Source organism: Corvus moneduloides, chromosome 6 (assembly GCF_009650955.1).
Source record: "Corvus moneduloides isolate bCorMon1 chromosome 6, bCorMon1.pri, whole genome shotgun sequence".
In the NCBI taxonomy this organism is placed as follows: Eukaryota; Metazoa; Chordata; class Aves; order Passeriformes; family Corvidae; genus Corvus; species Corvus moneduloides.
This window is the reverse complement of record NC_045481.1, coordinates 7,453,025-7,477,955: the sequence shown is the minus strand read 5'-3', so window position 1 is coordinate 7,477,955 and position 24,931 is coordinate 7,453,025. Positions and strand designations below refer to the sequence as shown.

Sequence of the window (24,931 nt, the reverse complement as noted above, 5' to 3'; positions counted from 1 at the left end):
GCAAAGAGCTGTGACAGAGAAGCCCTGTCATCCCCAACATCATTCATACCATATGCAAAGAGACCCTCTGATGCTCAGATTTCACCTCTGCAGCACCAGAAGCTTTGTTGTTGTTATAAACCAATTCATCTGTACAACTGCACACACTCTAGCAGATCCATTGAAGAAGATATGTGTATTCTGGCTTTTGCTTCAGCATTTTCCCCAGCACACAGGAGGGGAAGGGTCTTTGGCATTGGCATCTCATTGGTAGAAAAGTCAGAGGGCTATAGAGCTTGAGTTGTCTGGACATATCAGACATTCCTCTTGGAAGGAAGGCCACCACAAGCATTCTGAAGCAAAGTTTCTCCTTCAGAAATTCAACCCTCCAATTCTGATTCCTCCAAAAATACTCTGCCCTATGAGTTATCCTCAGCTACGAGAATGAGAAAAGACCATCCACAATTTGTTACATCTTTTGCTAAAAGATCACTGCATAATGAAGAGAGAGACCAAATCAAACAGCAGATCTTCCATAAACTGAGCATTTGCTTACACACCAGAAAAGGAGCTCACAAGACTGTGTTTAACACCATCTGGAGATCCTTCCATACAATATTACCATCAATAATAACAGAAGCCTAGCTACAGATTGTTGTACTCTGTGACAGCTAAATATATCAGGCCTAATTAGATAACACAGGCCAAAAAGCAAAAATCTGCAAACACAAGGGAATGCAACCACAAGGGCCAGGAAGATGAAAGAAACCCTGCAAATTAAGTGAAGGGATGAACCTGGATAGAAATCACCAGTCTCAACACCATAACTGAAATTTAGGAAAGGTCAGCTCTAAATAAGGAGCCTGGTTTGAACTGCACAGCTGGGGTCTCTCTGTGACTCAAACCAGAGAGCAGGCTCCAAAACACTCCTCAGAGCTGGAAAGAATGCACAGGGGAATTTACCTCAGCTGGTGTAATCAGCCTGGCTCCATTGACTTCAATTAGCATGATGTTAAATCTCCAGTGTTGACTTCAGTGGGATTACAGTGATTTACATCAGCCGAGGAGCTAACATTTCACTTTTAAGCAGACTCTTCTGTAGCATCTTCATTAGTGGAAATTCCATATAAAGAAAAGGAGACATACTCTGTTCTTACATCTCCAACTACCTCCTGCAACGGGTATATCACAAATGCAAGATACAGACTGGCAGCCAACTATAATTAGCTCTGTTTTGCTGCAGTTCAATCTGTGGTTACAATTACCCTTTCTTTGGTATAAAGATGCAGCTAAGAATTGCTGGAGCCACTCCTTCCCCTTCCTGCCTCTCCCCTTTATTTAAAAGCTCTAAACGCAGGTTTTCATAAAGGCACAAGGTTCTTGCCCTTTCCTGTGCATGCACAGCTGGCAATTATTGCTAGCAGCCAGCCTTCCCACTTCCCAGCTCCCTCTTCCTGCCTGTTTTCCCTAAATCTGTAAACACAGGAATGACTATCATTTTGCTGGATACTACACGCGTATCCCAGGTTTGAATTCTACAAGATACTTAAATCCAATAAACTGTGAAATATGCAACAAGACACCGTGGTCCTCCCACAGGTTGCATTGCCAGATGTGGATGGAAAACAACATGCTGGTTCCTCCCAGATTCTAGATGAGCCACTGCTTGTTAAACACTGAAAATATTATCTGAAACACACAAATATGGCCTTTTGAGGAATCTGGGGAAGGCATCCATAATTCCTACTACTAGGTACCCAATCTCAGTGGTGTGCTTAGGCTGCTTTACAGCCAGTGGAGACTTCAGAGACAATTCAAGAGCTAAACCAGGAGTTTATCTCTCCCCATGGAATATATAACATGCCTAAGCTCATAAATTAGGTACCTTTATTAGAAAGCCTTAAGATGGTGTAAATATTCTCAAAATACCTGTAAGGTCCATTTCCCCCCTGAACTCTTTTTATCGCCTGACAACATGAATCAGACAAAGTGAGGAACTTTGCTTAGTCCAGGGTTCTCTTAAAATATTAAGACCTTGAGATTTGCACAGCTGTTCAGCATCAGGTCCTGCTGCCCAGTACCAAAAGTGTGTTTTGCGTGGAATTGCATAAATCATGGACTTCACATTTCCCAGTCAAATTGCAGTGGTTTCAGACTGATCTAAAATGAAAATTTAAATGTCTCAGTGAAACTGGCTATTTAAAATACTTTTTTGAGCCTGAAGCAAAGGATTTCTTTCCAATGTTGTTTTAAATTTGTTTTGTTACAACTTACCACAATATTCTAAGGTTTAACACAAAAATGTAGTATTTTAACTTTAAAAGAGTTCTCTTATGATTCATTTTTAATCTGAAAGTGTAAAAGGCCAAATCCAGCTCTGACTGACAAACATCTAATTTCCTCAAAAATTCATTTTTCAGTAAATAAACAGGATGTTTAAATGAAAAACATGCCACTCTAATTCGTGTATCAGTGAAAAATACACACATAAAGGTCCCAAAATCTTATCCTTAATCTGTGCACAAACATGATGATGATTTCCTACCAACTACTGGTCCTCTAAGGCCTACTTTGAATAACGAAGTTTCTCTATGACCCAGCCAAATGCCCCTCAGAAGAAGAGCTGATTTAACACAGAGAATGGCAAAATTCATAATCTGTCACCTTTTCATAGTTTTTTTATATTCTTGACTGATCTAAGTACAGAACAAAGTCACATGTAAGCTCTGGTACAAAAATACCTCCTTTACTGGGACAGGCTGTGACTTGGCTACAGGAAAGGTGCAATAATTTCTCCTTGCACACACGCTTTACAAGCTACAATGCCCCAGATTCTCCTGTTTCCTTCTCTCCTCTTCTATCTTCCTGCCCTCAAGGGCCTAATACCCAGCCATCCTTTCCTGGAAAATAACAAGAATCATTCTCTCCATGGATACAAAGCTCTCCTTTCTGGTAATTAACCAGTATTTTCAATTTAATGGAATGTGAAGGATGGATTAAAACTGACTGTGGAAGGAAATAAAAGTGCACACACTACTTAGAAGTTTTGAAAAGCACAGTTCTACATGAAAAGGTTCGTGTTCCCTTAGATGAAGCTTGTTCCTTCTTTTATGTATTTGTACAGCAGTTCTCATCTCACAATACTGGGGTTTACGACTCACTCCCCAGTTTTTGGTCATCATTTCCTACAGAGCCAAAAAAATGCCTTTTTATGTCAAGAATTACTTTTGTCTGGAGTGTTTCCTAGGTAGTTGATGGGTGGATGAATCTACTTTTCTAGGAAAATGTCACTGAAATATCAGACATGCTGCCAACTTTGGTTGTTATCGTTTCATTGTTTGTATTTATTTATTTACCCAGTAAGCTTCCAGTTTTCAGTACCTTCCCTCCTTCCCTCCTCCTCCTCCCACAGAGCTCACTGATTTTTCCTTTAGTTTTGCATCATGCCACTTTCCAGTCATGGTTTGCATAACACATTCCTACTCTGCTGTGTTTCTAAGCCTCAAACTAAAGTAATTATAATTTTAGCCGTACAACTGAATTTAGCTCTTCTGAAGGTCTTTAGTTTAAGTTAAATGGAAGTGGGACATTTTGGCCTTCTTGCAAGACAGTGAGCTGCAATTGACATCAAGAACTGTCATTCAGCAGCTGCGTCTAAAAAATAAAGAATATGGAATTATGAATAAAATTGTCAGAGACCAGGGAGAGAGGAGGTATTGACGATATGAGAGACTTCTCAGTTTGTTAAAAATCACAGGAGAGGATAAGGAAAGTTCTGGGCAGCTGCTCTGAAGTGAGATACTGACCTACAGGAGCAGCTTAAAAATCGTGCAAATTTTGTAATTCTAGTTCCTCTTACTTGTCCTTATAACTCTAGTTCCTCTTACTTGTCTTTTGAGTAGCTAAATATAGATTCTATTTCCAGGTTTTGAGAGAGAGAAGGAACTCAGACTCTTGGATGGTCACATGACTCCAGGGAGTTGGGATTCAAGAAAAAATATTAGATCTTTTGACAAATCATGTGGGTACTGACTCAAATACAGGTTGAATGGTGCCCTGAGCAACCTGATCTAGTGGGTGATGTCCCTGACCGTGGTGGGGGGAGCTTGGAACTATGTGATCCCTGTCCCAGACTGTTCTAAGATTCTGTGATTCTATGGTTCCCTGGAAGTGCAGCCATGCAGAGCTCTGAAAGAGCTACATTATAACAGCAATGAAGCAAAGGAAATTGTTCTACTCTTCATATTTTCTAACCTGAAAAGGAGTGGAGGGAGCCCAAGAGTTTCTCCCCTTAAAAATGACTTGTTCTTTAAGGTCTCTTCTCTTTCTCAGTCTTATATCTCCCCTCTTTCGACTCCTTTCTTAATTTCTTTGTTTCTTTCTCCTTTTCAGTCATTGCACTCCAAGTTCAAAAGCGATGCTTTCCCTGCTGCCCAAGGTCCCATCCCAGGGAGCCAAGAGCAACTCCTGCTGCCATCACCAGACCTTCCCAACAACTCTGGTAGAGTTGTTGGGAAGGTCTGGTGATGGCAGCAGGAGTTGCTCTTAACCTTAACCCTTAACCTCCCTCTCCCCGCAATAAACCTTAATGACCTTCTGAATCTACTTTGACAGAGAAATAAGGGATGCTCATCATTAGGTAGATTTTTTTCCAAATATTGGCTTGTCGTGGGTTAGCAAGCATAGTCCCAGAAGTGATTTTCTTGCAAAGATAGGCTTCACCCTATTGACAGTTTTATCTGTATTTGGCAGGCCTGTAATTACACAAGAAATTAATATAAACTATGTTTTTAAGGTTATATATGGAACATTTACCTAGGAGTTGGAGAGTGGTAACCCAATGAATTGCATGAAACTAATAACAACACTAAGGTTTTGTACACATCTCAAATATCTCTCCCTGCCATGTCAAATGTTTTAAAATTCTTGATCACTAATTTTTTTATTAAAGAGTGCCCATTCAAAAAATCTTTTCTCTTTCTTTAATCCTTGCCTCTGTGCTCCCTATTCAACATTTTTAATGGCCTTTTTTCTAATACCGCATTCACCTCAAGTGACATTAAGCTGATGTAATAGAACCATTTTAATCAGTAACAATCAATTTTATTACTATGAAAACCTTAGGGACAGAACATTAAATACATACCATGTAATTAGTTTTGATAAAACAAGCCTTCATCTTAGCAAATCAAATATAATGAAAAGGAAATTTAACAGCTATAAAAATCTATGGTATAAAGTAGGTGTGAATATGCATTCTATATGCACAGCAGTATAGCATCCTGTTTCATTTCATCCACACACATAATCCATGTGAAGGCAAAGATGAATTCTGGAAAGTCTTTGGAAATGAAGGAATGCCACAAATGTTCTTTTATTGATAATATCTACTTTAATTGCTTTGTTTATAATGAGTGGTTGAATCTTAGAAGAGAGTCCAGCCTGCAAGGAGACTGCAAAATCACTTATTGAATGCACTTATTGATGCAGTGAAACCAAGATGAAAAGCAGTACTGAGGAAAGCAGAGTAAATATCCACTACCTAGCTAGTGATAAAACCAGAGTTTCTACCTCTGTATTTATTCACAAGGTAATTAATATCTGACATGGTTCTGCATCCTCTGTGCCACTAAGGCTGGAAGTATTTACAAACAGCCATTAGTCCTGTGTCAGGAGAGCAGGCTGGGCACATAACAGCCTCCCCTGTAGGCACAGACCAATATTTCTCCAGCAACCAGGAATTCCAACTGAGGTCACTAGCAGCATGAAGGCACTTTATTCTGTTTCTTACAACGACCATGTTCCTGTGCAGATCATGATATTCCTTGAGCAGGAACACTTAATAGGACTGAGGGGATTTGGTGACAAATTTTTCTTTTTCATTAGCCAGGGGTTGTTTTGTTTGAAATTATTTGGAAAATATAAATAATGTTTCCACACTTAGTAATGGTCCACTGGGGGCATATTTAAGTTGCAATTCATCAGCCTGGAGTTTTACCACACAGAATGTAACACGAGCTACAGAAACAGTCACTGAGACACCATCTTTCCAGCCAGGATTCAGCAGTATTCTACTCCAGCCTTCTCTCCTTCATTTCTTGGCCAGACGACCTCCTGGTCCTTGGGAAAGACTCAATTCATTTTTCAGATAGCCATTAAGATTACTTCATACTATTCCACCTCAGGGGAACTGAAGAGCTGCACCAAAATCCAGAACAATTGACAATATTTTCTTCTCAACAGAAAATTGGATTTTCTACTAAGCTTAAAATCTCTTCAAGGAAACTAGATTGCTTCAGAAAGTCTTCTGATTCTAAATCAGTTTTCCCAGAGCAGATTTTGATTCAATATTTTCAAGGGGTTCTCATCAAAAAACCTAAAGCTTCAGAACCAAAAAAGTCCTTGCAACTTCCCAGGAAAAGTTCTTCACTAAATTCTGCCTATAGAAATTACAAGTATTTACTATTTTCCTCAACTCTTGCAACATGAAAACAAGGCATTTCCTAATCAGTTCTACTCAAGCATTTTCAGGTCCTGGTTTGTCTCACTCCTGCCCACATAAATTAGGAACCACACCATAGCCAAGAGGCTGTATCTATATCTGATGGAACCCTTCACAGTGCGTCAAAAGCATCCCCTGCGGAAACCAAGGAATCTGATGCAATGGAAATCCCGTGGCCCAAGAACTGAGGAAATACACCTGAGTTTGGGGAACTGCAATCAGTGTGGAGTTCCAGGTTTGGGAATGACTCATGACGTGGGTGGTGGCAGGGTTGAGGATGGGGGTTTCCTGAGGTCCTGGATCTGGGGCATGGCATCCAGCACATCACTCCAGGGCAGAAGAGCCTTGTCTCCAAGTCATGGCCGTGGGATGGGACTTGGGACCTTCGGAGTCAGAAGTTCCAAATGACCTCACTGGCTGCTGGCCCAGCCCTGGGCTAGATCCCTTCTGCAGGTTGCCCCAAAGTTGGTGGTCCTGGGACAGCAGACCAGCAGCCCAAGTGGATTGGTCTCTGATGGAGAGCTGGGACTGTGAAAGCCTGACTGGCACTGGCACCAGTCCAGCCACAATTCCTGAGACACAGAGCAGCTGCTACCCGCAGCAAAACTGACAAGATCATCGATTTCTCTGAGAAGCTGCAGCATCTGGGGAGCAGATTTCATTTCGGAAATGCTGTGTGTTGATGTGTCTAAAATAGTCTTTTCTTAGGTTTTCTAGTTCATGTGAAGTAAAGAGGAAGGCTTGTTTTAGACTGAGAGGAAAAAAACCCACCACAGTTTTCTGCCACCTGGAAACCCTGGGGGTTTAGCTGTCTATATTTGGCACAGTCTGTGTCTGATGAAGGAAAAGGATTGGGCTGAGAATCCTGCAGGATCAGCCTGACCCATCCTTTTGCTGTGCCTTATTATGCTTTTGACTGGGGCTGCTCACAGCCTCGTGTAGGCCAGGTCAGCTCCACCAAGTAGGATGTGCAGATACATCCTCAGCCTTGTATTTCGCTGAACTAATGGTGACTCACGCGCAGGGACAAAATTTTCCCAAGTCATTGCAAGTCTCACAAGCAAAACTAAATCTTTGAAAGAAACATTTGACACTCAAAACTGAATCCTCTATTCAAGGTGACCTTGCAGTTTTTATTAATGCTTTGATCACCTCCGTGTCCATGAAATGACATGATTCGATTACCATGTGTTACATCCTTGCATTTACTCATACCTCAGAGGGTCTAATTTGTGCCTCTGATGTATTTCTGAAGCAATTTCTATGGAAATATATTTTTTAAATTCCTTTAAGTGTATAAATTGTATTATTAATTCAACATACTACTTTTGCTTCATTGTTCTTTTTTTTTTCCTTTCCTTGCTGTTAGAATACGTGAGAGGAAATTTAAGCTGATGAGCCAGTAGGAATGTGTTACCTCTTTATTTCACTGAAAGAAACATTCTGTTTCCAGTCCAGACCACGTAAAGATAGGTGCTTAAATTCCTGTAGTTTGATACTTCAGGATGAAAGTCCTGGTTTTGCCAAAGTCAGTAGCAAAATTCTTACTGATTTGATTGGGGTAGAATCAAATCTAGATAGTGACGACAAGGCACCTCTGTTCAGCACATTGGTCCCTCCTGTTATCTGTGCAACACATGGAGTTTGTTGATAATTTAATAGGAATAAAATATTCATTGACATTTTTTATGTGTGTCTGCATATGCACTGCAGCTGGATGAACTAGTCATCATTCCAGGATCCTAACTTTTTGTCTGATCACAAATTACCAGCCAAGGCAGTGATTTTCATCACTTTTATTCTATTTTTCCTAAATGTGCAATGGATCAGTTTAGGAATGCAAGCTGCATTTTGTAACTAGCTCACAAATAGCCTGTTCATGTCTGCCTTGATCCAAGAGAGAACTTAAACCTGTCCCCAGAAGGGGTTACATAAGATTTAAAATATTTCCTTGCATTGTGACCCATGTGTGCTGGCTGGACACAACAACTCACGCACCCCAGCTTCCCTAACAGACCTCACATTTCCCTCACAGGATCCAAGAATGGAAAAGTTGTACAGGGAAGAGTGGTAACCTGTCTCCATCAATGGACTACAGCAGATATATAGGGGAGAGTTCTAAAACAGGGCATCGGCACACTTCAAGAACACTTCCCTGATCACCAGCAGCCTGAGGCTCAGACATCCAGCAGCAGAGGGGCTTGAGGTGCTTCGCTGGTGTTTACTAAATCTGCATGCATTTCTTCCCCATTAACTTGCCCAGCCTCCCCATAAGCTCATATGAACTCCCAGCAACCAGAACATCCTGCAGCAGGGATTTCCTCAGTTTCACATCACATTACAGGAGAAGACACTGACTTTTGCTACACCCACCACCCAAAGAGGTTGTGAACAGACAAGGCCTTTAAAAAAATCTTAGGAACTATTTCAGACTCTTGAATAGAAAAAGTTGTTGTTTCTTTACCAGAGCAGTAGAAATAACACACTGTCAAAGGTGAGGGACACTGCATGATCCCAACTTTGTCACTGCCCATGGGTAGATCCGTGCTCTCACTCTTTCCTTATGAACTCCCCAAGTTACAAGTAAATTTCAGAAAGACCATAGTATCATCTGTTGTACAAACACTCTCATGGATAATTATTTACTGTATATTTGCTACAATTTCTCCTTTCTGCAGAAATTATGGAGGGATAAAATCTCACTTTCTCATCTGTACACAAACAAACCAATAAGCAAGGCTGCAATTGCAGCCACTAGAAAATCAATCACTGACATTTCAGTTGGTTTAGCTCATTTGGGAGGACATACAGGGATATATTTGTGCTGTATTTGCCTAATTCTAATATACATCCACGTGCCTGTATATATGTCCATGTCAAGATGCAGTAATTAGATCTATGAAATACAAACAGCCCGGGTTTTATGGTGTTCTTCCTCCCTTCCTCCCCAACACTCCTACACCAGTAACTAGAAATAAATACACAGCAACATGAGAAAATATGGGAAGGGAAGGCTTTAAAAATGAGCTACTGATTTCTGCATGGAAGGGCTGGGGAGGGCAGTAGCAAACCCTCTCAGAGAAAACTTGCTAAGTGGATTTACTCTACCAAGGTGACCTGACATGCTACTCCTTAATTACCAGTATGTGATGTGACGTGTCACAGCACAGCTGTGGTGGCACTGTAATATACATCTGTCTCCAGCCAGCACCACCCTAATAGAGCAGTTTTCACAATAGATGTTACCTCCCTCTGGAAACAGGATGCAAAGGAACAATGGTTTTGGCTTCATCCTGGGTGAAATAGCAAAGGGAAAGGGTAATACCTACACAGCACCTTTATTATGTGGAATTTAGCAGGGACTTAAGAAATATGATGAGCTAAACACTTTTGATAGCTGAAGCACTTAGGCTTTCAAATTAGCCATGTTTGTTTTAGAAAGATCTTCAAATAAAACTGGGATGAATTGCTTTCTCCTGATCAGAATCCAGTGTCATTCATTTTCCCTTAAAAGAGACATGGCAGGATTGGAAGAAATTGCTGCAAGCATGTCCAAAACCCAGGTGTGCCTGTGTCTGTTTCTTTGTGTTTATTAGTAGACTAAGAAATTATTATTGGAAAACAGCTCTTGCTTTTTGAAGGCAATCTGGCTTGTGAACGCTTCCACCAGGAATCAATATGCAAATGCTGATACAGATATTACCTAAGGTACAAGCCAGATCAAAGCAATGCTCGCAAAATTCGACTCCACTTTTTGGCAAAGATGCCGATGGTGGAGAGGGATTAAAAATAAGTGGGCATAATAATTCCAGCATGAAACTCCACTCCTTATGGGTAATGCAACAACCCACATAGGAGATTGCTGAAATGCTGAAACCAGCTACACTGGCAGGGCTGATAGGGAAATGGAGTCCATCACACTGAGACTTCAAACAGGGTCAGATAGCACAGGGATCTGCAGGCTGCGGCAGGGAAGGTAAGAGGATAGCAGAAGATCGGATACCAGGGACTTTGTAGCTGGCCTGCTGCCAGCAGACAGGTCAGAGGCAGAAAAGGACACAGTAAAGGAGAAGAGGGAAGGCATTGTCCAACAGGAAAATGCATTACTTGGGTCCTTTCTGGTCTCTGGAGGCTGTCATTCAAGCTACTTCAGTACCTGCAGAATGCAAAAGAAAAGGTGACACCGGTGTTTTAGTTGTCTGGTTGGTCTAGGTATAGTTAAGGCTTCTTTGCTTGATATTTAGTAAGTCTGGTCTGAATCCCCAGTGCATTTAACATCACAGACCTGTTATGGTTGGACTAGATGATCTTGAAGGTCTCTTTCAGCCTTGATGATTCTGTGATAACTGCACACAAACTGTGTCAAAGACGCAATACACCATCCACTTGCACCAGAAGATTGCTTTCATCCCAGCAGATTCCATATTCTAAGTCAAAAGATGGACTCTGAAGACATTTTCCTCAGTAAAACTATCCTTTATAGGTCTTCTCCTGTTACAGCCTCAGAGGTGAGAGACTGAGGGAGGTTTTCAGGAAGAGATGTCTTTGAAAAACAAAATTAAATAAGTCACACACAGAGATGCAGCTGGAAAAAGCCCTGCAGCTCATCTTCAGGTCTGAGACAGAAGAAAAAACTTCAGGCTAAAAAGATGTCCCAAGATTCACTTAATTGTAGGAAATGCCTTGCCACCCACTCTTTGATAAATGCACGACATTACTCAAAGCTGCCTGAATGACAAATTATATTAAAAGGTAGAAGGTGAGAGAAATTTAGACTACCAAAAAAAGTAAATCTCAGTCATATTAAGTAATCCTCCTTTTGAGGTGGAGGTCTCTCACACCAAAGTGTTCCCAGCAGCTCTTGCAGGGAGTAAGAATTGGGCCCATTGCCTTTTAAACAAGGCGTCAGGAAATAAATGTACATTGCACCTTTTATGTTTCTTCTCTCATTGTTCATATAATAATGAGCAGACGCTGTCACAGGACCCAGAAGATTACATTTCCCATCTGTTACAGACAGCACAGAGCAATGGTTTTACGTTACCATGTAGGGTTCAGGACCTCTGTTCACAAAAGTCTATTAGGAATGCACACTGACAGGAGATTCCAATTAAGCAGCAGAGGAAAGGGGGGAAAAAGCTGGAAAAAAGACTGCAAAAGTTTGGCTTTGAGTCTTAATTTCCTGGAAAACTAGAATGCTGTGGGCTGGTTCTTCTCCAGGTGAAAATGCAGAGCTCTCTGCACAGTAAGAACAGCATCAAGAATGAGGCTGGACATGTGGCTGTGCACTACTGTCCAAGAGAAATGAAAATCAGCCTCTTGCGTGACTTTGCGCAGAAAAGTCAATGAAACTTATTGACTGATTTAGTTCACCTAAACAGGAAGGTCAGGGACTCTGCTCAGAGACGGCTGAGTTTGGATCACACCTGGTAAACAGGAAGGGCAGGAACCAGTGTGACAAGCTTAAACTGGGTATGCTGGAAACCAGCGAGCAAAATAGTAACAGGATGGGTCTGTCACCACTTCGCAGGATACCTTATCCAACACAAGTCCCAGGAGGACAGGTGACCTGAAAAGCATGAACTAACACACAGCCTATGATACTCATCTCCTCCTTTAGTTTCTAGGCCACCATGGCAAGGCTGACCCTTTGTCCTGTTCTTGAAAGGAAACTGTCTCGGGAAGAGTCTCTGACATTAGCTCTGTTTCAACTTTATTCACAAACACCCACTAAAGATCAAAACCCCCCTTTTTCTTCCCTTTTTTCATGCATCTTCTCCTTTTCACTTTTAATGTATTTTCTAGCTTTTCTTTTATGTTCTGTTTACCAAATAAAATAAAAAGCATCTCGTTTAGATGGCCACTACTGGTCATTCTCCAAAGCTACTGTGAGTTTGTGAGATGTAGGCAATATCTGGACATAGCACTTGAAGACATGGTTTAATGGTCAACATGGTTGTGGCACTGGGTTGACACTTGGTCTTGGTCATCTTAATGCTCTTTTCCAACCTTAACAATCCTAGGATTCTAAGATTATTTGTATTCTGTATATTTTATATTGCAAATACATTGGGTTTTGTCTTTCCCTGTGCCTTTAAGAAAAAGTCTGAAGATGGTTTTTTGAGTCAGAACTCAGCAAGGTGAAGTCTTTGCACTCAAACCCTTATCTGATGTAGGCGTTTCATGTGGCACAAGTGGCAGAATTTACATTGACATCTCTGAGACTCTGGGTCCTTTCCATACTTTCAAATCAACCATGTGCAAGTGCACCTCTTGGTGACCTGTGGCTGAGACTGAAACCCCTGTTTGCCAAATAACCAGCTGCTACTGCCAACACTTTGTGTCCAAGCTACAGCTCTAGGTGTTTGTCTCTGCAAGGACATCATTTGTCAGAGACCATGAAAGCCCCAGGACAACAAAAGCCTTGCCCCCAGGACGATGCAAGACGCAGAAGCTCCAGATCCCAATCCTGCTCCACACTGCTCTGCAAACACAAGCTTTGCATCTGGTTGACTGTGGCCCAGCAGAGCAGCGTTGTAAGCAGGACATCCTGCAGCACAGAAATGGCAACAAGGGCACCACGACCAGCATCAGTCTGGGCACACGTCAACCTCCCGGCCCATTTTACAGACTGGGGAGAGCACAGGTGGCTCAGAGGTTTGCCCGCAATCCTCTGCAAAACATGCCATGAGCATCCCAGGGCTGGTGAGAGGAACAGTGCAATAATGTTAGTATTTACTTGCCTGCCATCATGTGATGCAGAGTCTGAACATCAAAAAGAGAAGAGGTCACAGCCTTTAAAGCATCCTCCCTAGAGCTTCACTTGATGGGCAATCAAGAGCAGTGCTTTTAAAGAGAGTTACACAGCCAGAGAAGTTATGAAGCGAGAGAGCTGCTATTCCAGACACAAATGCTACAGATGAGCCGGCTCTGTGCTTCACCCTTCTGTGCCAGTCAGGGGAGGGACCTTGCAAGGGGGGCTTGCAGGTCCCGTGGGTATACATCTTGAAACTGCTACTCAATCATGCACTCCATCTGCATACAAACCTGCTCTGGGCTTCAAAGCAAGGGCTACACACAGCCTGACTACATAATCAGGCTTTGTACACAAAAGATGAGTTAAATATTAACTGTGCCGGAAAGAAGGAAAGAAAGGCGGTCACCTGGCCAAGCTGTGAGCACAGGAGCAAAACGCTCACAAGTACACGTAATGTGGTCACATATGTTCACTAGCCAGAACAGCCCCCTGCCCTCCTAGAGCAGGAGAACAGAAGTCTCTGAAATCAAATCACCTAAATGACCTGTATTTTTTGGGCATCATCTTTTTTCCCTTGCTGCCAGATTTGAAAGTCCAATTTGCCAGGATAATATCCCCTGCATGGATGGAGGCTTTCAAAGTTGAAGCATTCGTCTCTTAGCAACTGGAGAGGCTTGAAGGATCTTTTTTTTTTCCTTTTCCCTTGATACCCACTGAGATATGTCAATTACTTAAATCTCCCCAAATGAAGATAAAGGACTGGATGTCCCCACCACTCTCCCCATTCCAACCACATAACGCTAAGAAGAGAACTCCATGGAGGGGTTAACAGAACACCATTACCTAACAAAGAAGGAACAACTGCGTCTATATCCTGCTGTCCAGTGGCAGACTCCAGGGCAAGAGATACCCATAGGTGCTTGGTCTGTTATGAGAAGTGACAATGCCAGGACAGAAGGGACAAACCATGTGCTGAGATCTGAGACTCACACTCCTTCTAACTCTGATGGAGATGGTCTGGGCACTAAAACACAGAGGTCCTGGTTTATGGTAGATGTCCCTCAGGAGACAACTCAAGGGTGGCAGGAACAGCACTTTGGTGAGGACACGGACACTGGGAAGTGATGGGCAGGTGTCATGCATGGAGTGCCACACTGTACTCACAGGGAAGGAGCAGCAATATGTTCATTGATACAAACCAGCAATTTAATGAAGTGTGATAGCAAATGAGACAGTGATTTAACAAGATTTGATGGCAAGGTACACCTGAGTATTCTGCATAGAGGAAACAAAACTGTCAGGGAAACCCTCCTAGTAAGTCATGAGGTTCAGAAAAGACCCCCTTGTGTCCTAAACAGCTTCTCCAAAGAGAGTTCAGGTGCAGCTGGATCCAGACTTAGTCCTAGACGCGCTCACTGGTTTAAGTCTAAGGAACTATGTGTGCACAATCAATCCTTTATATCATTCAGCTAAGATTTCAAAGTTTAGCATGCTATTAATCACTTACCAAGAATGTGCTGTGTCAAGGAACCTCTCATCCTCAAGGAGTAACCCTGAGATGTGTCCCCTCAAGGGGAGATCTGGTGTGCAGCCTACTTCTGTGCAGGAGAGCTCAAGAGGCCCTGGGCTGTCAGCTATTTATGGACTTATAGTTGTACTTGAAAACAGCAAGATCTCTGGTCAGCATTCCAGCCAGTCCTTGGTTACCACATTGCCATCCACTGCTCCTGAGGTCCAGAGTAAGCTGGATACAGCCATCACAGCTGCACTGGTAGTTATGGCATATGGGGAGGCAGCTGGGAAGGTCATGGGAGCAGAAAGCTCTGCAGAGCCAGTGCCAGGAAGCAGCAAGAGATGGCTGCTCTCAGGCAGGAGCACCCAGGAGCAAGGGTGATCCAGCCCTGGCAGTTCTCTCACCAACAGGCACAGCCCCAAAGAGTCTGGACATGGTGGGCAGAGATGGATCCTGGTGTCTATCCATAGTCCAGGACAAGTCCCGGTAGCTGGTGCATCCAGGGGAAAACCAGGGAGTCTAATCAGGAATAAATGGCCCTAGAGCCATAGGCAGGGCTGGAAACAGGGCTACAACATGGGTCCAAAGTCCATCCAGAAACAGATGCCAAATACAGGCCTAGAAACAATCTACAAGGTACATTCAGGATGTCCAGCCCTGAGAGCAGATCCCTACAGCACAGCACCAAGGAGATGGGATCACCTACAGCAAAGCTCATGCAGCGACTGAGGGCACAAACTTGAGCTTAAATGGAGCCTCTGATAGAGGTGTAAGTTCCAGGTGAGGCTGAACAGAGCCATCAAGGCTCATTAATTCCCTCAGAGCCCTGACAATGTATTTGGAAGCAGTGAAATGGGGTATGGACAATATTTGAATTTTTTCCCCCATGCACACCTCTCTGCTCAACAGCACCCTGCAGCATTGTCCAGATCATATTGTTGTTCCCTTTTCTGCCCCTTCACAGGCAGCTTGCAGCATCAGGAGAGTGCCCACCTCACACAAATCACTGAGACTGGTGCCACAGAGCATCTTCTGCACCAAGTCACAGGACTGGAATCCCTAATGGACCCCCAAAATTACCCCAGTTTGGCCAAACCATGAGCATCCTCATCAGCCTGCACTTCATATAGCACAGGTAACAACATGGGAAGCTCCTTGCCTACTGAAGGTACAGCACTAGCAGAGGTCCTCACCATCTCCCTATTCCTTTAAAGTTAAAAATCAGTGTAAACTCACAGACTAGCATATGGTGTGTCTGACGCTACAAAAACAGTTAAACTTGTCAGCATAATTTCAAGAGCATTGCAGGGATCTTTAGTGTAAATAGCAGGGATCTCCAATGCAAGCAAGGGGAAGGTGGAACCTGAGGCAGCTGAGTCAAGCCTGGCATGAGGCAGGATTCAACACTGAATAACAGAAAATGGAGACATTTCCTCCTCTGCCTCAGCCTCAATTGTGCTTTTAAGTATCCCCAAGTGAAGGGATCAAGGGGGTCACATTCCTGGCTGGATTCCCAGCTCTGATTCAAGTGTAGCACTGTCCCTACACAGATTTTTAACGAAGCAAAATACACTTGATATAATTTGTACCATAATTAAAAACCTTGCCTGCAATTTTAATTGAAAAAAAAATTTTCATTTCTAATAAACAGAATCTATTATATCCTCACTGCTGTGCCAAGGTGTTTATTGCAACCTCTGTTCAACCTGTGGAAGCTTTAATAAGAATGAAAATACATGACACAAAAATAAATCTTTATCTACTTGTGTCCTTCTTTACACACATACAAGCACAGTAAAATGCAACTAACCTCAGCAACCAAACCTAACATCATCTTGTAATAAAGAGTTTGAAAAACCAAGGAACATTTGTTTGCATGGGAAGAATAATACGTTGTTGGATATTTCTCCCTGAAAGCAATAAGACAGGCCAAAATTTTCTAGTTTAAGTTAGGAGATAGATATAATTCAATGGCACTAGTGGAAACTAGTCTCCTTTGCAGCATTCACATCTCGCAGTATCTCAACATGTGAGCACACATACTCGATGATGTAATTTAGCCCCAGAAACCACATGCGAAAAGAGGCAAGGCCAGTGTTGAAAAGTGCGTTAAAAACCCATAATGTCAAGTGATCTCCTCATCCACACTCAGCCAGCAGACTGGAAGCAAGTGGAGGCCAGTGAGCAATTCCACTGCTGAATTCTGAACAAGCAGCAAATGGACAGGGCAGTGCCAGCAGAAACCCTACGGAGAGTGACAGCTTCAGCCTAATGCACCTTTCTGCTTTTAGCAGCACTGGTTATTCCTCCAAGGTCACCTCAGCCTTGAGTTAACAGCAGCAGCTGTCTCAAAGAGCTTGTCTCACATCTCCCAGTCCTTCTCTTACGGCTGGGAAGTGGCATTTGGGATGGTCACCCCACAAAAAACAGACCTCCCCTCCCGGAGCAGTACAGGGATGCTCTGCAGGCCCTGCCCTCTCCCTGAATACCAGCTGGGGCTGAGGAGTCTCAAGAAAAGTTCTTGAGCTGCTCTTGCACAAGAAGCTCATGTGCTTTATCCCTTGCTCCAAGGCCTTGTCAGAGCCCTGTAGCTGTACACATGGGGAAGACACTTCCCAGACATAAAGAAGGGCAGGATGAAGGCTTGCCCATACCTAAAGAGTTCCTGTGAACTCAAATCGCTGTTTTTTAGTGTTAAAGAACAGAACAGAATGCAAGGTGCAGTGAGAGCACACAAAGTAGGTCTGGTCTACTGGAATATGTACAAAATTAGAACACAAAGCCAGTGTCCTTCCGTTGTGTGCACCCCACCAGAAATATAAAGGCAAAAGTCCCAATCATCACCTACCCTCTTTTAAATTATTTTTTGCTCCTGTTTAAAACTGTGCTCCTGAAAGTTTATTGTTGTGTACACTAGCTGCTGGAAAGGTATAGGTTTGGGACTTGTAATTATTTGTGAAACTTGGAGAGTATCAGCAATAAAAAGGGTGGCATTGTTTTGAGGCTATTTTTATTATTTCCTCAAAGGAAAACAGCCCACCAAGGCTATGCAGTTTGCATAAATCTTGTAATCCTTTCCTACAAATGTGTACAGAAATATTTCCCAGTGTCTGCTGAACATGGTGATAGCAAATACACGTAGGCACAGCATGTAATTTAGAGAATATTTTTGTTTTATTTATAACATGGAAGTGAACAGGACAGTCTGTTTGCAGTTGCCATGGAAATTGCTGGCATTAGCTCACTTCTTACCAAAGAGGAAGCAAAGAGCTTTCCACTTTTTGCTATTTAACCTCTTTTAATATTAAAATCCTATATGCTGCAGGAGTACAAATTTCTCCTCTTTGGAAGGTCAAGGGCATTCTAGAGCTATCATTGCTAAGAAGAAATTAGCTAATTTGAGTACTGTGCATATGCTTGGTGAACACGATATTTCTTGAAACAGATTGAGCTCATCTGCTTAGAAGCATTTCTCCTTTTTTTTTGCTTTCTTGATATTTAAGAGAAGCCTTTGGATTGTGGCAGCTACAAAAACTGGCAAAAAATGTGCAGAGGAAGTTAAGGCAAAGCACCTCCACATAATTTTTACTAACTTCTCCCTACCTTGTTTCTCACTGATACAATCGCAAGAGATTCTCACCAGTGACATGCATCTGTATTTCACTGACCCCCCTCTTCACTGTTCAGGTTCAAACAACAAAAGTAACACAAAATTGTTCTTTCCTTGCAGAATTATGACCTTGAGGAGGGAGAAGTGACTCCATGAAGTCTGTGGTATTTCACTTTTGCCTTTGCAACTAATGGCAGATAAAATGTTCCCAGCTAATATAAAGTTAGTTAACAATATAAAACCCCTCTTGAGGGGACAGCAAAATTCCTTTTCAGTGACAACTCATTCTACCTGCATCTGTACAATCACGGAGTAGCAATGCTGAATCTTATGTAGCCTCTAGCTCAGTGTTGTGAAGGCTGAGTGTCCTCAGGATCCGGTGAGGGATAGAAGAGAAGCATCCACCTTGTCTCTATCAGTGGCATTTTATTGTTATCAAAGATTAACAGCCTGGAGGATCTGCTTTTGCCTGTAAATCTGACCACTGGGGGAAAAAAACACACACTCAGAAAACAAACAAATAAACAAATATTTATTTAATTCACAACATGTCTTTTAAGAAAAGATTTGAAAGTTTCTGGTGATGGAAAATCCACCAGCCCCTTGACAACTGTAAGAGGGTTTAATCCCTATTTAGGGGAGAGAGGCTCATTTAGCCTATTTGGAGCAGGAAGCAAAGAGGTCAGCCCAGGGAAGTAGGGAGGATCATTATTTGTGAAAACTTGCAGTTCCTCCTCTTTCTCTCAGTGTGTCCCAGATATCAAGGATGTAAAACTTCATAGTTCTAAGAAAAAAAAATAGAATCAAGAAAGAACATCAACAGCTTTAATGCCAAAACCTAGTTTCCTTTTCCAACCAATCATAGAAGATGAAAATATTTTTAAATACAGGGGAAAAAGGAACATCTCAATGCTCAGAAGTGCAGAAGTCCTTCTCTCACCTTGGTTTTTATTAGTTTATGCACAATAACACATTTCAACCATTCCCTGCACCTCTTGCTCCTGTAAAACCCCTCTACCACCCATTTTTCACCTGGCACTGTGCAGTTTCCTGCAAACTCACGGTGTTTGTAGTAACACTTTGTGGTGTATGGCATGTGATGCTCCCTGATCCACAGGGTCTGCTCAAGCAGGCTGTGTGTGAGCTGAGCTCCGGAGTGCAGGGCTCAGAACTGCTGCCTTTGGCCACAGAGCCCCTTCTGCATCCAGCCCCAACAGCAGCAGCTCCTGCATCCAATTCTGCAAAACACAGGAGAGACCACTCTGCGGGGCAGGACAGCCAGGACCCTACAGAAAACACTGGTACCAATTCAGGCTTTACTGTTAGGTGAGGAAATTAAAAAGATATAGAAGAAAACAGGCTGGACTCATGCCATCCTGTTTAGAGATAAACCACAAATAATCTGTCGCTAATGCAGGGATGTGAGGCCAGGTGCCAAGTGCCCTTCCTAGCACTATTACACGGGGCAGGCAGCACCTACCTGTGCTTTCATCTCACTTCTCAAAGGCGTAAGTGTGGGTAAAAAGTGCAGTTTGTCTTTAACAGGGAGCTCTTCAAGTCGATATATTGCTTAACTGGCAAATAACACAGTGCTTTGGACAGAGGTGAAATGTGGAGCTCATCTCTCTATTACAGGAGCCTGGCAGCAGCATTCAGCACCAGCTGGAAATTGTACAGGGTCTTATCAGGCCAGGCTGTCAGGAGGCAGTCGCAATAATCTAATCTTGATGTGAGAAATGCACAGGCAACCAATTCAAGGTCAGGACAGCCACAGACCATAGATATTTGTTAAAAGATAAGGGAGCCTCCAGAATAACTTTCAGGATCTTGATTTGCTGATGTAGGCAAAGTATATAAAAAAAAAAATTTAAAATCTGCTTTCCAGTGAGGAAAAGTGCAGGTAGCAGTGATGGACAAAGAGCATTTCACCTCAGACAGAGCTGCCTTTCAGCACTGTTTCAGTCGGTGATCCATCTGCATCATTTGTAAGGAGCAGTAATAGGCTGCCAATATTTTAATAAGAAGCTGCCACAGAATTCCCTCTCAGCTGTGATAAATCTGCAGGCTCGAGGGAAAGGTTGTTTGTGGAAGGAACAGGCAAGAAATTAGAAATCTATCCATTTGTCTTCCCTTTCCCACTGAAACGTGCACTTCAGCAAGCCCGATCCAGCAAACGGGACGCTGGTATCATGAGATACAGCACTCCACCCACCCCGTGTGCTGGAAAGGCATGAGGCTTCCTCCAGAAGCTATTTAGACTCATTAGCACACACTGTGCCGGTGATAATGAGTCCTCTCTTGCAGCAGGGCTCCCCCTGTTATAGGGGGTTTAAGCAGGAGGCAGCTGATGCTTGTCTGGCTGAGAGAGTGGCAGAGCTCACCTGCATCCCTGAGCCCAGCTGCACTGCCAACCCGCAAGAGACCAAAGAAGAAAATTATAGGGACTGGGGCTAGGGAGACCAAGAATGTACAGGCAAGTAGAAGGAAACGTAAGCAGGATGTCGATCTGAAATGCAGAATTCACTTCCCTGAGCAGCCTGGACTGATGGAAGGTGTCCCTCCCCATGGCAGTGAGGTTGGAACTAAATCTTTAAGGTCCCTGCCAACCACTCCATGGTTCTATGGTTTCAGGACACTAATCGTTTGCTGGCACACCCTGCACTATCACTGCTCATCTGGGGTTTTCCATACAGGAATCCAAGTCCCACAAAAACAAATGCACAACCACAAAACCATCTCTGCTCTGAGTTCACAGTATAGATGTGCATCAGACATTTGGGGCTGCAGCAGAGGGGCATCCCACTTGCAGCATCCTAAAGCAAGACCCTCGGCTTAGCAATTGCTTTTGAATAAGTAGTTTGCATAGTGGGCAAGACTTCCTTGGGTGGCATTAAAAGTCACCATTATCTATGCCAAGGAAGACATGGACAGAGTGGAGGAAGTCAGAGCACCATCCAAACTCAGATATCTGTAATAGAACAAAAAAGCACTTCTTGGCAGCTGGCTAAATTAAGAGGGACAAGATGGGCCTCAGACAATTAGTCAGTACTTTGCTACTGCTGCTGACTGTCCCTGGTTGCAATGTATTACCACTATCTGCTATTATTATTGAACTTCTGCAGTCAGATGCATGCTAATATTTTATTTCTGAGGGACAATCAACTACCATAATGACAGTGCACAACCCTGTAAAACGCACTGCTGATCAAGCTCACCAGCTGACACACAGCAGTTAGCTAATGGCTTCCTTATTTCTTCTTTCTTTTCCCTTTTTTTAAAGGAATAATTGTTGGCATTTAAAGCTTTTCTTCCCAAATATTCAGTAAAAATGTAGGTACGTGGAACAAGTTAGTGTTTGTTGAGAAGTTTGTGAACATGATTCAAGAGGTTTTTTTAACGAAGTCATCCTATTTTCCCTGATTTCAGTTTTTAATCTAATACAAGAAGTCAGGTCACTCCACTTCTTTGAATTATTTTATTTTGTTCAAAAAAATGTCTGTAGAGGATGTTTTTCTTTCTAGCCATAGTAATGAAACACATTTGCTGGCTTCATGCCAGGGATTGTAAACAGGTATCTGTCCTTATTTAATTTCACAGTAAATAAGGTCTTCTATACATTCTTACAGCTGAAGTAGTTTAAAGTATATTTATTTCTATCTCTAGTTCTTATGGCTTGGCAAATACCCATAGAAAACTATGCTGGACTGCTACACAGTAATCAGATCTCTGTTGGTAAGGCAAGAAGGGTCACTGAATACATATTCTTAAGGCAAAATGAAATAAAATATCTAGAGAAAAGTGAAAATGTATTGACTTTGTCCCCTGTCCTCAGCTCTCTGACAGCCCAGGGGATTCAAAGTTTATAGAGACTACCTTTCTTCAGGAAGCGTCGAAAAATTGAATTAGATGTATTTGCATTATGATGTTATTGAGTGGAAGAAGGGGAACCGACAGAATATGGGAACAGCAATGAGTTCCCTTCTCTTTATTTGTGGAAGAACAGAGAAAAGGCTGATAGAAAAGGCCAGCATGATCTGATCCAAGGGCTACGGCTAGCATGGGGCAGGCATAACTTTTTATGATTCACATTCTACCGCTGCAGTGTTCCGTGTACTTCTAGCAAAGGTAATGATGCTTTATTAGTTTCCACAAAGTCCCTTTCCACTCTGTGGTCAGTTCTGTTCCATAACTTCCATTTTTCCATTATTTCCTCCTTTCCATTTAGTTTGTAATTGCTGTTTTCCCCCTCCAAAGCCCCTGCCAGTCAACCATCATATTGGTGATTTGGGCTGAAGTGGCTCTGAGTAAGCTCTAATGACAGACCAGAGCCCTGCTGCGCTCGGCAGCCTGCAGGCAGGGGAAGAAAGAGTCCTTTGCTGCAGTCTTGCAGTCCCAGCCCCTCCAGTCTATAATGCTTTGTCTTCTGATTCTTAAAACCTTATTTAACAGCATCCAGCCAAGGTATCGCTAAGGGCTCTATAGCCCCCATGGGCACACACTCCTCGAGAGACCTCCATTGTAGGGGGCACTTCCAAGCCAATAACCTCGCCGCCTCAGAGCCACTTCACCCACAGCTCCCTTCGTCCCTTCTCCTCTGACGGTGCATTCAGCCTCCCGGGGCTCATTGCCACAGGCCAGCTTCCCCAGTGAAACAACCTCCCCTCTGAAGTCTCGCAGCTCTACCTTTTCCCTGCCAGGGCCTGTTTTATAAGAGCCTCCTTGTTCTCCCGGCACTGTCCCGCATGGGCAGCCCGCGCCTCAGGATTGCTTCCTGCCACACGCTGGCCAAATCCACTGCCTTAAACAAATCCACAGCTCCCCTGGACGCCTGGCCCAGCTGCGCCTCAGTGCTTCTGAGCACGGATAGCACAATCCAGGGCTTTATCCTCCCCCGGCCCAGAGCTGCAAGCAGAGGACTTTTGTGTGTGGAGCTGAGTTTACTTGCTCCAGTCCCACAGAGTAAACGTGGCCGTGCAGCAGCACACTGGAAGAGGAGGAAAACACCCCACAAGCATCAGCTCTGAGGCTCTGGTGATGAAGGCCCCCTGTGTTTCATCACATCATAGGAACACAGAATCCTGGAATGGTTTGGGTTGGAAATGACCTTAAAAAGCACCTATTTCCAACCCTCCACTAGATCAAGTTGCCACCCACTGGATCAAGTTGCTCAGAGCCCCATCCAACTTGGCCTTGTACACTTTATTCCTAACATCTAATCTAAACCTCTTCTCATTTAAAGCCATTCCCACTTGTCCTATCACTCTGTGCCCATGGGCATAACAATTTAAACAGCCAGACAAGAAATGATGGAAAGTCTCTTTCCAGCAGCATGATGATATGCTGCTGGATATCATCATATCAACAGGAAGCTTATCAATCCTGAGATAGAACAGAAGAGATGGTGACCAAAGGTGACAGGGCCTAATGGCTTCTGAGGCTGCAAGCCAGTGCTGAAGACTCCAGCTTTGTGTATCAATTTCCAGTCACTAACATTAAACCACAGTGACCACAAAGATAAGTGCCCACACAGGATCTAAATTAAATAGGGTCAGGAAGGGCAACATGGATACAGGGAGATAATCAATAAGCTTTGCTATCAACACAGATGGGACAGACTGGTGAATTTTTTATGAAACTGTTACTTCAAAATGAAAACGGCTTTGGTTTTCCCCAGTTTTCAGGAGCTCTCTGATGAAACACTGGAACTCTCCCTTTCATATCATTATCTCCTTCTGAATAAACTGATTTTTCCCTATTATCCTTATATTGCTCCTCATCATATCAAGGCAAGCAGATAGTGAAAACTTTCAAACACAATAATATTTTTAAAGGAAAATTTTCAGCATCCTCAATTTCACCACTCTCTATCCAGTGATTGTAGAGACGACCCAAAGAAGTCTGTAATTACCAGTAATAAGCCAGCTAAACCAACAGCACACTTTTGGCAAGGCAGAGATCACCCAACATTATCAAGCTGGGGAAGAAAGCATAGAAAAATGCTTTCCAAAGGAAAAGATGGCTAAGCCTTATATTGGAACCTATATTATGAGAATTTATATAAAATACTCCTGATTGTAAAAGTAATTACATTCTAGAATAAATTCTGCCAATGACTATATAGAAAACTGTATGTTCAGTAGTGATGGAGAGCAGAAAAAAAAATTAGGGTTGTTCCCTAGTTTGAAAGCAATTAACTTAGTTCTAATTACATAAACAATAAAACCATGAGAAGCCTTCCAAAGGCTTCAGTATGTCTTGGGGCAAAATTCTGGTAGCTAACTAACAGTGGCAGAGCTTCAGTTTGACTGAGATCAAAGACTCACTGAGAACATTAAGCCCAGCAGAGCACCCCAACATCTTATAGATCTTATATACTGACAGAAAAACAGATCTTTCAAAAGTCATGAGGTTAATGGATCCCCAGAAGGCTGCAGTTACCTAGTAAAGCAGGCAAAATCACCTGGTCAAGTTCAGCTAATTCTGACCTAAAAAATTCAGGATGAAAATGAGAATTAACTAGGAAGACAAAGCCAAAGTGTAAAAGAAAAGCATAGTTCCAGTCAGAACTGG

At 42.8% G+C, this 24,931-nt stretch overlaps 1 long non-coding RNA gene across 1 annotated transcript in view; it reads right to left on the bottom strand.

Moving 5' to 3' along the window:
- Window positions 1-24,931, bottom strand: part of LOC116446014 — an 88,152-nt gene that overhangs the window by 25,488 nt on the left and 37,733 nt on the right. The window lies entirely within an intron of this gene.